The following is a 13,065-nucleotide window of genomic DNA, read 5'->3' as shown; positions in this document are numbered from 1 at the left end:
AGTAGCAAACTGAACAATACAGTCCAATCTAAACGTCAACTTGGTAGGAACGGAGCCACTGCTATAGATGAAGAGACCCGAAGAAAGGATCGTCAGCAGCTGGAGCGGCTGCTACAAGAATTCCAAGGTGCAGCCTCGAGACTCTCCAGCAAAACTAGTAACTGTAAAGCACCATCAAGTACCTACATGCATTTAAAATGAAAGGATAACGGAAAAGGTCTAGCTGCCAGCCGGCTTTGAGTGGGAATGCCAACAGAAAATGTCAAAATCACCTCGAGACTCCAATCGCCCAGCCTTCCAACTTGAGCCATGACAAGATGTGTGCTTAAATTGTTTCTTAGCATCCTTCTTTAAAATGCAACCCCCTCTCTGGAAAGTCACTCCGCTTCAGCTACCTGAATACCCAAATCCCAGCACCCAAGAACCTCAGGACCCCCAAGCAGTGGCAGAGAAGTCTTCCTGCACCCGCCAGCGCATCCCTTTCCACCTCGCGTTATAAACCCGGAGGTGCTCCAGTCACCTCCACATCAAGCGTCCCAGTTGCTCCTCTCTCCCAGTGGACCCCTTTGCTTCGACCTTGAGGACCCCTCACTCCGGTCCGAGCCTTCGATCCCTAAGTAAGTGGGCGGGCGCCTCCTTCCCTGCAGCGCCCGCATTGCCCCACCATCTCCGGTAGCCTCGCCCCCATCCACCTCGACCTGGATCCCGAACGTGCTCCTACTAGACCCCGGGGAGGGACCCTGTTCCCCTTAAGACACCTCACGTTTCTCCAAACCAGAAAACAATTGCACAGAAATGCATCGAGAGCCTACTAAGCGCAAGCTCCCACTACGCGCGGCGCGGTCTGCCCTGGGCTCGCTGTCCCGCGCCCGCGGTCTCCTTCCCGGCCAGCGGCACTCACTGCGCTGCCTCCGCCCGGGGTGCTGGAAGCGCCAGCCAGAGGCGGACTGCGCCGGGCGCGGGCACCGGGTCTACAGGACGGGAACAGCGGCCGGGGACCGGGTGCCGGCCGTGCTGATCGCGGGCCGCGGGGACACTCACCGGTCGGGGCGCGCGGGGCGGCCTCATCCAGGGGCACCTGCGGCCAAGGCAGGATGGGCCCGGGCGGCGCAGTCACCGAGAGGGCGAGTCCGCCCGCCCGCCCGCCCGCGGTCCGGTCCCCTCCGCCTGCCCGATCGAGCGCAGTCTCCCTCCCTCCCTCCCTCCCTCCGGACAGAGCTCGGGGACACCAGCTCCGCCGGATGCCCCCGCCAGGCCCCCGCCCCCTTTCCCGGCCGCCTCCCCCTTGACACCCTCTCCCCCACCCCCCTCGGAATGGAAAATACCTCCCGGGGTGGGGGGCGGCGGGGGCACGCCTCTCGGAAGGGCAGCCTACCGTGGCCAATAGCAGGCGGGGCTCCGGAGGGGCGGGATTCCCAGCGGCCAATCCGGAGGCCTGTAGGCGAAGGCCGGAGGAGGGGGGCCGGGAGCGAGAAGAGGGGGGCGGCCCGGGAGGCCCGGAGGTCCGGCCACTCGGGTGCGCGCAGTGCGCGGCTGCCATTTTGGAGTCGGGCAGTCGCTACGGCGGCGGTCGGGTCGGGCCCGAGGGGGGGGGGAGGGCGGAGCCAGTCAGGTAGGAGAGAGTGGGTCACGTGAGCTAGAGGGGCGGGGCTAAGCGGGCTGCGGCTCGAGGGGTGCGGTCGAAGGTAGCGACTTAAGGGGGAAACGGACGGTGGTCACGTGGTCGGAGGAGGGCCCCAGGGGGGGGTTCGGGGGCGGAAGGTCAACGTGAGGTGGGAGAAGGAAGAAAGCGTTGCCCAGGTTTCAACTCCGTTCAGGAAAAGGAAAGGAAAGAAATGATGAATGGACAATGAAAATGTGAATGAGCCTCCTCCGAGCTTCTTCCAGCGTTAGAGCCTCGTCATTACTACATCGCAAGATCTGCGGGAAACTGGGCACTTGATTCAAGTATTGCCATCCCTGCTCCCAGCTGTCCCAAACATGACTCACAAATCCGATGGAGGGGTATTTGTCTCCCACTTTTTTTGCCTTCACCTTTGTAGGGAAGGGCGCCCGCTCTAGAAATGGCTGAAAGGGCAGATGCTTCAACGTTGAGGCCTTGTGACGCGGCCAGGACTCTTTCCGCTGGCCTTCTAGAAACCTGGCGTCATTCACCAACGAATGTGTTAGGTAAGCCCATGATTGGATTCCAACGCCTCCAAACACAAAACAAACTACTACCTAACTCACACACCCCATCTCCAAGGGGGAAAAAACCACTTGCCTATGAGACCCTATGGAGCTTCCAGTTCACGCTCCAAGTACAGCCCAATTCTACTCCCTTTGAGGCCACTGAAAGCGCTCTTCTTAAAGCTGCCAGCGACACCCATGCATCCAAGAGTAAGGGTCGCTTTTTAGTTCTTACTGGATCTCCACTGCAGTGTATTCTGTAGACCAGCGTTTTTCAACCGCTGTTCCGCGGCACAGATGTTGCCTGGTGTGCCGTAGGTGCAGACAAGACAAGAATTTTATAATTTTTCACTATTTTGTTTACTTAATATTTCATAATAAAGTAATTATAAAATTCTTTGTGTTTATTTGATTCCTATTCAAGAGAATTACTTTATATATAGTCAATATAGGCACAGAGTTAAATTTTTTAACATTTTCTAATGGTGGTGTGCCTCGTGATTTTTTTCATGAAACAAGTGTGCCTTTGCCCAAAAAAGGTTGAAAAACACTGCTGTAGACTACATCCTTCTTGAAACTTTTCGCCACCCAGATGCATACCTGACCCAGTTTCCCAGAAACTATAATTCCCCTGAAACTACAGCTTCAGGTTTGTATTTGTCTTCAGCGAATCCAAATCTGTTCTCTGTTGGCTCTTTGAGTCCAGCATCTGATCCCTAGCCCTCTCCTCAGTAGTAAGTACACAACCATTCTGTTGCACAGTAGGTGATGTAATCATTTTGATGGCTGGGTATACCTTAGATGTGCTTCTGGACATCTTCATCATTGGAACTCAGATAACTTTCAGAAGTCCACACAGTCTGTTCCTTATCTTCTTTGGTAACATCACCATCCATTCGCTTCGCCAAACCAGGAACCTGGGAGCAATCCTCCATGCTACCTCCCCCCCCCCCACCCCCCCCCCCCCCCCCCCCGCCCCCTGCACTGTGTAACGCCTCTCTATCCCTTCTAATTTTGCCCCGTTGATTCCATTTACCAAATGCCTTTTCCTCTCCATTTCTACAGCCACTGCCTCACCTGGGCCATTTATTCATTAGGTCAATATTTACTAAGCACTTCACTATGTGCCAGGGATTGTTTGAGATGCTTAGGCTGTAATGATGAACTAAACTGATAAGGTTCATGAATGGGGTGAGACATACAAGAGTATATCAGTCAAGCAGCGAATAAACAAGATAATTCAGGAGATGATAGTTGCTATGAAGACAAAAGCAAACAAACAAAAACCCACCCCACAACAACAAAAAAGACGGGGACACCTGCTAGACAGACCCTCCTGAAGTCGTTGCCCAGCTCTTCACCTGTCTTTGCGCACCTCCCCCCCACCCCCACCCCCTTCTTACACCCGCAACATTCATCCTTCCGTCTTATTCTTAAAGACAGTAACTCCCAGAACTTTTCTCCATCTTTATGTTAACAGTTGTCTGAATACAAAGCCCCCAACTAGAAGATAAGCTACTTTGAGGGCAGGGATTATGCCTTACTTTATACATCTTTGTGTCTCCTCAGCACCTTGGTCCAGAACGGGTGCTCAGAAGTGAGTGTTAAAGGAATTGGTGAATCGCCTGAGACCTGACTCACACGGCCACAAAAGCGTCCCTGGCCCAAATCAGAATGGAAGGTCAGTGAACTCACCTATTAGAATCTAGTGGTAGTGATGCCTCATGGTAGGCGACAGGGTCATAATAAATTAGACAATCTGTGTTCATCCCTTCCAGGCCTGGGATTCCGTGACGCTGTGCCCCATGTGGAGCAGTAGTTGCTTCATAAACACTATTTATTTGACAGTGCCAAGTACATGTGGGCAGTTTAAAAGAGTACTCTTTGTTTCCGATGATGAGCTTCCAACTCAAAGCACTTCGGGGTGAATTGCCAGGGTAGGCTCTGCAGGAGAAGGTTGCAGTTGCCACTTCACTTTGTATTTCCAGGCCCTTGGGTATTGCACCCCGACAGGGAGAGAGTTGTTGCCAGTTCCGGCATAGTCATTGTAATTAAATCCAAGTTCTGGCAAAGGGCAGTACGTAATTATGAAGTATTATTATGGTTTTTATCATTATTAGACACCCAGCTGCCCAGCCCAGGAAACCATGGTAGTAAAACACTGAGAAGCCAAGCTCCTCTCCCAGCTGGCATGAATTGATACCAGGTGTATTGGCACACAGGCTTGCAGCTCCACTCATCAAGATGGGTCCTTCTGTCCCCTCTTTTTAGCAAGATAAATGTTTAAATAAATGGAAAGAATAAATGTAAAGACCTTTGCCATCATCTCTGGATCTAGTTCCTCACCCCACCCCCCACCCCATCTCCCCAGAATGATCTCTTCTCTATGTATGTATGTATTATATAAATCCTTTTCAACTTTATCCTTGACCTGTCAGCTTCTTAACCATCATTCCCGAATGTCTCCTGAGGATGTATTAGTTAGGGTGAGAGTGCAGAGTGCAGGTAAGAGTGCTTTTACATTGAGAAGGGAAAAAAAAAAAGCAACTTATGATACAGACTAAATAATTCAGAAAGTATAGTCAGGCTTGACAAGATATCTTCCTTTTATTAAGTGCCTACTCAGTGCCATACTCAGCATTTCACTTATGCTCTCTGACTTCATCCACACCATCCAGCAAGGTAGATTTTATTCGTCTCATTTCCTTCAAGGTCTCAAAGACTTAGTAAGCGACAGAATTGAGATGTGAACATAAAGATACAAATTTGGTAACTGGATACTCACTGTCGATGTGTCCACACTGATGGGTGAATATAGGTATCTGACTTCATCTCCTCCTATCAAATTAAAATTTTTTTTTTTTTTTTGAGCAAAGTAGGTTTTAAGCTGAGCACTGAAAGGACAATTCGGAAGTGATGCTGAGGAAACGGTGCCATAAAAGGAGGCCAAATTGGCCTTGAGCCTAAAATCAATCAATAAGGAAAGATTTCTTGTTCAGCAATGAGTCATATTATATTCTCCAAGCACCTTTCTTGTCTCAGCTCTTCCAAATACAGAAGTCAAACCAGGTGGTACAAGGTGTGCTGAGGATGGAGGAGGGTGGTTTGGGGAGGGAATACGATTCTGAATGCAGAACTCCCATACGGCCCATAAACTGGAACATCTAGCACTGGCTTTTGGAACAACAGAAATCATGGCAGTTTTCCGTGCTGATGTTTTTAACTGATGTGTGTAGAACAATTTCCCATTCTCTCCTCTTTTTTTTTCTTTCTAAAAAATAACTGATTAAAAATAAAAAATATTTATCACTATTTATAGAAAGCAGTTCACTTCTATTTTTAGTTTTATAAAGGATTTAAGATAACATATACCCATTTATGTGTAAAATTTGATCTGTTTTAAGTCATGTAAACAGTGTAACCACTATCATAACCATGAAATAGCACATTTCTAGCAAGCCTAAAACTTTCCTATGCCTCCTTTGCTATAGAAATTTTTATGCAACTTGTAATTTGATGACTCCAAAAAACTGGATGTCTAGCTTCAACATAGCTTTCAAAGTCTAGGCCCAAAATTGTAACTATCTGTTTTAACATATCTAACTAGATATTACAAACAGGCACCTCAGATGAAAAATGAGTAAAAGATAAACCTTAGTTACAAGAAAACCCCATCTCCTCTAATCATTTTTCTGTATTCTTAAAGTTGGTTGAGAGAATCATCATCTACCAAGTCATATAAGCTAAAAATGTTTAAAAATCATCTTTACTCCTCTCTTTCGTCCACCTCCTCAAAGTGATTCTAATTCACACATTTTGTAATCTGTCCTTTTCGTTTCCACTTTCCTCCTTCAAACACTTAAACTTGCTTGCACGATCACACACACACACACACACAAAACAAAACAAAAAAAGAAAGAAAAATGCCTAACTTGTTTCTTCATGCTCCAATTCACCCACCAATCTGCCATTCTAATTTTCTTTTGAAAACCCAGATTTGGCTGTTTCAATCCTCTGCATTCAGGGACTACTCAACTGTGTACAAAATGGTACTGAAAATCTTTCACAGAACACCTCTCCTTCTGGACTCCTCTGCTCCCCACAACATTCTATACATTTTCATCTTCCCTTTGTGTCTGAAACATGTCTCCTTCTCTATCTAGAAACTCCTGCTCACCTTTCACAGCTCCATTTATATGACTTTTCTTCAATGAATCCTTCCCTAACCTCTCCAGACAAAAAGTCTCTTTGTTATACTTGAACTCCCATAGCATGTTTCACATACATTTATCACACTGAATAGGCATAGAGGTAAAATAGAACAGGAGAGATAGTCAAAACATCTGAGTCTAACTTAAAAATCTTATTCATTACTTGCTGTGCCATCCAAGGCAAGTCACATAACCTCTCTGGGCCTCAGTTATTTAACCTATAAAACTTGTAATCATAACAATTATAGTAATACTCACCTAGGACTCTTGTAGTGATCAAATGAGGTAATTATAAATATGAACATGATTTGCATTATGTAGATATTAGATATTATAATTATACAATTATATGTTTGATAGATTTTTAGCTCCTCCAGTGCAAAATCAATGTCAGGTCATCGTTATATCCCTCTGCCTAACATAGGCCTAGGCCTGCCTGTCACCTACATTGGTTTATGGCATAAGTTACCATTTCATGTAGAATTATATTCTCACTATTAACTCTTTTAGCCTACTATCTATAATGTTTCTTCAAAAGCCAATCATGACATCCTCATTTCTTTTCATAATTATTTATTGCTTTTTTTTTTTATAATTAAAACTAGAGGCCCAGTGCATGAAATTAATGCACGGGGTAGGATCCTTGCTGAGGATCAGGGTCAGTCCAGGGCCTTCCTTTAGCCTGCTGGCCAGAGCCTTCCTTCATTCTGTGCTACCTCCTGGTGGTTAATGCATGTCATAGCAAGCAATCAAACTCCCAGTGTCCCGGTTGAACTCCCAAGGGGACACTTTGTATATTATACACACACACACACACACACACACACACACATAGTTAATGTGTGTGTGTGTATATGTATGTATATATATATACATACACACACACACACATACATACATACAGTAAAAGTTCTCTAAGAAAATAAATATTCTACCCACAATAATTTTAAATTCCTTTATTTATTCAATAAAACTTTTTGGAGTCATTATATGTCCAGCATTGTTCTAGGCACTGGTCATACAAGAAACTTCATAGGACTTACATTATAGTGCAGACAATAAGCACAAACCAGCAAATTAAGATGAAAATCTATATAGTTAAAGGTTCTGCAAATAGAACAATGTTGAGTGCAGGGCTGATGTAACTGGAGTGATCAGAGGGGCTTCTCCGAGGAAGTGGTATGAGCATCAATGATGAGGTAACTATAATATACAGAAAGAAGGGCAGGGGGAAGAGCACAGGCAGAGGCCCTGAGACAAGAGCAGGCAAAGTAAATGCGAGGAACTAAAAAAGGCCTATGTGGTATGGAAGGAGTGAGGGGCAGAGGTAGATGGTGAAGTCAAAGAAGCATACAGGGGCCAGATCAGATCATGTAGGGCTTGGAAGTTCAGGGTGAAGAGTTTGAACTGTATTCTGATTGTAATAAAAATCATTGAAGGGTTGCTCTAGACTTGAATCTAGAGACAAGTGTCCCTGGAGTGGCTTGAAACCATGTTGGCTACATAAGGAGAGAGCTTGCCCAAGAATGGAGCCAATATTGAAGATGCTGGATAGGGAAATGAGAGAGAGAAGAGAGGTCCTGGGTCACACTGTTTGAGCCTTGGATGAAGCTTTGGCTGAATCAGAAACTCTAAATTACCTTTTGATTAAGCTAGTTTAGATTACGTTTTTCATCTCTGTCAAGCAAAGGAGCTTTAGTTTATATAATATCTTCAAACAAACTTAGGCAAACTAATCTCATCTTGTTCCCATGGCTTGACAAATTACAAGATTTCCCCAGATAATTTCCAGACTCCTCTCTTCTTGAACTTGGAGTGACTCTACCATTGCAGGACACCTATCTACACACCAACCCAGAGTTCTGTTCCCCTTCCCCAAAGGACTCCTCCAGTTATATGTTTAACCCAGCCCACTGATGTTAAAGAAGGAAAGGAACAGATGGCAACCTGATTCATGTTCCTCATACAGGGAACTAAGCCAATTTATTTTGGGGGTCAGATCCAGTTCAGTTTCGAGAGTGAATGAAAGTTGTTTGAATCCATTTCTGGTTCAGGCTTGTGATCAACTGCAGTAATCCAGTCCTTCACATGGGAGACTATTTTGGGAGGTTAAAGTTTGTTTCAATTTGAGAGAACTATGTATTATAATATGGAATCAAGTTGCACCTGTCTTATTCGGCCTTTGTGCTAACAGAGGTAGCATATGGGTAAGATAGGAAGGTGATTAATAATATATTTAACACTAAAATAATCAGCCTAGACTGCATCCTTAATAAGCAGTATTCTAAAATCTACCCTTGCATTTACTGTGAATATTTCTAATCCAGCGAAGAGCACATTTTAAGATATATAGTATCCTACCAAATTTCTAAAATATAGGTTGAAACATCTTTTGAAATTTTTGCCTGTTAGAGAAACAAGAATCTTATATAGGTGAAACATTTCTGTTTGAGGATTATTTTTAATTAGAGTGATATTCTGTCAAAATATCTTAAGACTTAGTGAGCAATTTTGAGACAGGATTATTTTCTGGAAAATGTTTTTAAAAATCTAGACTCAGAATGTCAACAGGACCATTTTTAAATGGCTTCAGGTAATCTTATGGCTATGTTCTGATATGAAGTATCCTTTGTTTTATTGCTTCATATATATGAAACTACATATATTATATTTATTTATTAATTAAATATATTACTTATAATTTTTATATATGCAAATATATACATATATAAATCATTTTGAGAAAAAATGATCAGCTTATTTTATGATATTTTTTTGTTAGTGGATGGTATGCAAACAAGGGATAGAATGACAGATGCTGTCTACATATTTTACAAAACACCTCTTGTTTATGCATGTGTAAGCAGGAAGTCAGATTTGACAAGATGCAAAGAGATGTCTTAACAGATGGCACACGTGAGCAGGACAGGTCTTCCAAACTAGATGAGGCTATAAAAGCAGTTGTCATGAGTATGTGCAGGTCTGTCACACCTGTTCTGCAAAGAAATGCACGCTTGCAAGTATGAATTTTCAGAATTGAGCCCAGGGCTATCTGAGCTTAGATCAATTTTACATTGGTTCAAGAGAGGCTATGATCACCAAAATGGATTGCATATCTTTTTGTGACTCTTCTGAGATTTTTCTGTTTCTACTGGCTGTGTTATTTGAAGGTAAAGTTGGAGATTAAAATCCTTGTGCTTGATTCTTGATGATATAACCATAATTAATCTTATAGCATTAAATTCATTGGTGATGTGCTTTGGAGGAAATAAACTCATGTTCTGCAAAAGGGCTTGGATATACAGAATTTCAATGCTTCAAATGATGTAATTTTCTATAATATTTAGCTTGCCATTTTTAGTTTGGTATTCATATAATAGGAGATTTCGAAGAAAAGGCTAAAGAGGATAATTTGCTTGGTTGTGCTTCTGTTCTTTTGTTCTTTTAGAATCTAAAATTAACCAACATCTGCAGTGTCAACAGGACTCCACATGGCATTCAAGTTCATACTTTTCCTAAATAATGCATTTGAGGCAATGTAATGTGAGAGGAGTAGAACGCTCACCATCTCACACTTTATAGTTTCAAAATGATTTAACAATTAGGACCTTATTTGCTCCTCATGACAACATTAAGAGGCAAGGATATTAGTTTTTTTGTTTTTTGTTTTTAATCCTCACCCGAGGATATTTTTCCATTGATTTTTAGAGAGAGGGAAAGACAGAGAATGGTTGCCTCCTGCAGGAGTTCCGACCAGGTCCTGGGCAGAGGTACCTGTCCTTGACCAGAATTGAACCTGGGACCCTGCAGTCCACAGGCCAACGCTCTATCCACTGAGCCAAACTGGCTAGGGCTAGGTCAGGTATTTCTTATTCCTGTTGAACAGAGGAAAAAATGGCAGTCCAAAGTATAGAAAAGAAATGACTATAGTCACAAGCCTGGTGAATAGCAGAATGAAAATGATACCCAGACCCTATGGTTTCTAACCTAATGCCTTTTTTACCATATTACTAGGATCAAGTTATTGATAACTCATGTTAAAATGCCATGCTTTCAAAATAAAAGATTCCACAAATAACTCTGTAAGGAAATAAAAAGAACCCAGTAGCAGAAACTAATAATAAACATGTATTTTGGTTTTTAGAGATTAATGGACTTCATATGCTCAATTGAGTTAGCAAATGATTTCCACAGAGGTTCATCTAATTACTCTTGTGATTTCTTATTTTGCCAACAAAAAAAAAAAGAGTTTTCACCAAAATAATATTTTTTTCTTATGAAATCACACCTCATAAATCTTTTCATATCTAGAATATTTAAAAACTTTCCTGTAAGAAATATTGCAACTGTTTCTTTGCATTAATAAATTATAATTTATGTCTACCTGAGTTCTGAAACATTTCATTTCAACTCAAACTTCTATAAATTTCTACACTGTAACAATTAGTCAGAATTTCTGGGACCAAAAAAAAAAAAAAAAAAAAAAAAGAAAGTAATTTGAAGTTAAGGAATTAGGTTGTGACTAATACACAGGCGTAATTTTAGAAGGACCTCCTTTTTGAAAGCATAAATAACATTATTGCCAATCCATATAATATTACCATTTCTACTTTAAGATGCAGAGAAATTCAATTGCTTCTATTTCTTGAAAGTTTGAGACTTAAACATTATGAGTGCTGGCATTCTTGAAGAGGAACACTGTGCATTTGTAATTTCAAAAAGGTACTGGCATTCTCAATCATTGACAGGCAGATGTATTTCCAACAAGTGGAAACACAGAACTCTACTGGCAAAAGGAGCAGCCAGCAAGAATTTTAATCATGCTTTGGCTCAGCCTGTGCTGGTTCTGACTTCACAAAAGTGCATCTTTAGGAAGCACCTTCTACCAAATAGAAAGCTGTCAAGAAGCAACATTAGAAGTTGCTGATACCAGAGCTTCCTTAAAACTTAAAAACATTTCCCCCTTTAATTGTTTAAATATGCCTCAATAAACCACAAACAAGATTTAAATTTGATATTGTCCAAAACATTCCTGTGACTCTAATATCCTACCTACTCTGTGTTCAGGATTAGTGGAAATACACTAAATCAGTGGTTCTCAACCTTCCTAATGCTGTTAATACAGTTTCTCATGTTGTGGTGACCGTCAACCATAAAATTATTTTCATTGCAACTTCATAACTAATTTTGCTACTGTTAATGAATCGTAATATAAATATCTGTGTTTTCCGATGGTCTTAGGCTCTACAGTAGCGGCTCTCAACTTTGGGTTTAGAACTGCTAGCAGGGTCATACTTTGCTCGAAATAAACTGGGGAAAATTGAGAGGGGGGGGTAGAGAATTAGGGTAGGAAATCTGTAAGAAGGGAGCAAGGGTGATAGAGGGGAGTGACTGTGGTGGCAGCATTCAGAGGCAATCTGACTGCAGAGAGACTGGGAATGCAGAGACATGAGAAGCAACTGCATGAGGAAGGGGCGTGCCCAAGTCACCATGAGAACCCAAACTGCTGTTGTTTCCTGTTCACTTGTGATCAGATCTAGTTTTTTTCTCCTCTTGCCCACTATCTCCACACCTCTGCCTCCACCATCAGAAAAATCTGTGTTCACAGGCCTAAATTTGTTTAACTTAGTTCTTATTCACCCAATGAATGATTTGTGGAAACTGGGGCTGGTAATCATTATTTAGCAATGACTTCAGCATTAATCAATCAGAACTAAAATGATATAACTTTGTTCCCAGTCAACCCACTCACAACCACAGACCTTTTTGGGCTACAGCACAGTAACATGGTCTCTTGGCTATTCTACTCATGATTAATGGACTGGACAGAAAAATGTTGGAAGGGCCAATGCGGCTCTCAATGCTTTTCTGTCAGGTTGGCTTAAGGGGGGGGGGGGGGGGAAGGAAGGCATGTCAAACCATGTTAGCCAATACCTGTATGTAGGTTTGCCTGAATTATAAACATAATAGTACATCCTGTTCTCTCGCAATTTCTTATTAGAAGAAAGAATACAAGGAAGTGTTAGACCATGCCTATAGCTAGACAATCCTGAGTACTCCCACACTGCCCATTGGAACATGCCCTTTGCACACTGATACAGTAATGATTACTCTCAAAATTAGATGCAATACCACTTCCTCTTCCCTTTCCTACCTAGATGCAGGTGAACAGTGACTCTAAGAGGCAGTAGGAAAAAGACATGGTCTTGCCAGGTGTTGCTAAGAAGGATCAACAACTTAGCTACATACATATAGCTCATTCACCTGCCTCTTCCAAATCATCCAGTGCATGTATATCATTGCCACAGGAGGAATCAGGTTCCCCAAGTTCTTCCTAAGGGTGTCTGTAGGATTTTACCTTTTCCTCCACAGAAGGAGTTTCCCTCCACACACACCCTAAAAATGGCCCTTTGGGCCTGTGCACCCCGAGGAACCTGATTTCTCTTGTGTGAAAATATCAAAAGCCAGGAAGAGTGGAACACAACGTGATTTATCCCCGAATCCCTCATCCTGCTGGATATGCCCCAGGGTGGAGGAGCTATTCTTGCTGTCACAAATAATTCAGCCTTGAGGGGATCAACGTGTTTAAAAGAAGTTTCCAAATATGTCTAAAACTCTAGGTGCAGAAACTTAGGTGCCAATTAACAAGGGGAATTTAGATTAGAACAGAGGTTGGGAATTGGGA

The 13,065-nt window shown here is 42.7% G+C and overlaps 1 protein-coding gene across 3 annotated transcripts in view; it reads right to left on the bottom strand.

Annotated features, from left to right (window-relative positions):
- The window catches only part of SOCS5 (suppressor of cytokine signaling 5), a 65,689-nt gene that overhangs the window by 32,583 nt on the left and 20,041 nt on the right, over positions 1–13,065 (bottom strand). Inside the window, exon 1 of one of the 3 annotated variants that reach the window (XM_084900721.1) lies at positions 1,376–1,547. The exons of 1 other annotated variant lie outside the window; for it this stretch is intronic. The gene's annotated coding sequence lies outside the window, so the exon portion shown is untranslated. Of the gene's footprint in view, positions 1–1,041; positions 1,260–1,375; positions 1,548–13,065 lie in introns of those variants that run through there. One more of the 3 variants, XM_084900724.1, reaches the window with a different exon arrangement.

This window comes from Pipistrellus hanaki, assembly GCF_964339955.1.
Source record: "Pipistrellus hanaki genome assembly, chromosome: 12".
NCBI classification, from domain to species: Eukaryota; Metazoa; Chordata; class Mammalia; order Chiroptera; family Vespertilionidae; genus Pipistrellus; species Pipistrellus hanaki.
The sequence above is the reverse complement of the archived record's forward strand: the minus strand, read 5'-3'. Positions and strand labels throughout refer to the sequence as shown.